The sequence below is a fragment of the Octopus bimaculoides genome, chromosome 4, assembly GCF_001194135.2.
Source record: "Octopus bimaculoides isolate UCB-OBI-ISO-001 chromosome 4, ASM119413v2, whole genome shotgun sequence".
NCBI classification, from domain to species: domain Eukaryota; kingdom Metazoa; phylum Mollusca; class Cephalopoda; order Octopoda; family Octopodidae; genus Octopus; species Octopus bimaculoides.
The window spans coordinates 110581544-110583635 of record NC_068984.1 but is presented as its reverse complement, the minus strand read 5'-3'; positions in this window follow the sequence as shown (position 1 = coordinate 110583635).

The window sequence follows — 2092 nt, the reverse complement described above, 5'->3', positions numbered from 1 at the left end:
ATATATATAAGCACACAATAAAAATGTAATATATTGATATAAAATAGAAGACATACATACAAGAAAAAACATTACATAGGATATAAAACAGAATATGCCAACAAAAATTTACAAATGTCCAGAACAAAAAGTACATCAGAAGATATTTGGTTTATAACATTATGATGAAATATATACAAAAAAAAAAAATGGTATAATAAAATAAACTTAATTCATCACTTGGTTTAACAGTACCTTCTAGGTAACTTTAGCAGAGTCCACTCTACTGCAAACATTCGGGCCATGTTTCTGGTCTGCATCCAAGGATAGCTTTTTCCTATTCTCTTGCTTGTCTAAGAGGCCTTGGAAAGGATCATGGGTGCTTGTATCCTTCATTTGACATTAGATCGTTGAAAGAAGAACAAAAACATCAAAAAATACAGAAAGATTCTGAAACGTGTTAGAAATTCTCTACAAAATGTCTATGAAGGAATTTCAATGAAAAACTACAAGAAAACAAATGGAAAGTTTATCAATAAAAGGTAGAATGAAATAAAAATACAGTTGGCTCAGTTATAAGTAAGGACATGGGTGTGTGGTTAAGAAGCTTGCTTTGCGCCCACATGGTTTTGTGTTCAGTCCCACTATGCAGCACCTTAGACAGGTGTCATTACTATATCATGAGGCCTACCAATGCTATGTGAATGAATTTGGTAGCGGAAAACTGAAAGAAGCTTGTTGTATATATTTATGTATACATAATGTATGTGTGCACCTTTGCATTTGTTATTCTCCCTGATACTTCATTTGACAACCGGTGTTGGTTTGTTTATATCACTGTAGCTTAGCAGTGCAGCAAAAGAGAATGAATACCAGACTTGAAATTAAATTTTACTGAGATCATTTTGTTTGACCTTTCAAGGCTGTGCCCCAGCATGGCCACAGCCCAATAACTGAGACAAGTAAAAGTATAAAGCAAAAGAAGATTAAATATTTCATACAGGCCCCCAACTGTGGATGTGAGGTAAGAAGCCTGATTCCCAACCTCAAGGTTCTGGGTTTGGTTCCACTGCATGGCACCTTGGACAAGTGTCTTCTACTAAAGCTTTGTACCTACTAAAGCTTTGTAAGTGGATTTGGTAGAGAGAAACTGAAAGAAGCCCATTGTGTGTGTGTGTGTGTGTGTGTGTGTTTGTGTCTAAGTTTGTCCCCACCACTGCTTGAAAGTTGGTGTTGGCATCTTTACATCCCTGTGACTTAGAGGTCTGACAAAAGTGACTAATAGAATAAGTACAAGGACTAAAAATAAAAAAGTACTAGAGATGATTCATTCAACTTAAAATTCTTCAAGGCAGTACCCCAGCATGGTCACAGTCTAATGATAGAAAAAAAGAAAGTAAAAGAAGAGACACAATTATCAAACAAGTTAGAGCAAAACTTAAAAAAACTCAAAACGCACAAAGATACAAATATGAAATTTTTAACAATAATTGATGAAATAAAGTACATCAGCCAAGAAAAAAATGGCACAAGAATAATAAAACAACATAAAAAGAAACTAAGAAAAATTTCAATAAAAACTCAATAGAAGAGTACAAAAATATAAAAAATATAAAAATAAAAAATTCCACAGTAAAAAAAAAAAAACAGATTAAAAACAACAGAAAGGAGGCCATTTCAACAAACGTTTTAGTAAAAACTTATAACAAACATATAAGAAAGTACCACCAAACACAACAACATCATTAAAAAAATCTATATAATTATATATAATGTGTAACAAAAAAACAGGACAAAAATACAGAAATATATAAATATATATATATATGCATACATACTTACATACACACACTGCACACACAAACACATATGTATATATGTATATATATGAAAGGAACAATGCACAATACAAAAAATTTTCAACGTAACCTTAACTTAATAAAAAAAATAAAAAAATTTCAAAAATAAAAATGATTGCAAAATGTATAAAATTACATCAAAAACAAGTGCACAACAAAAATGCTATGCCAAATGTGGAGAATAAAAGCCAGTGAGTTTTTTTTTGTGTGTGTGTGCGTGTGTTTTATACATGGACTTTTATTTTTATTTTATT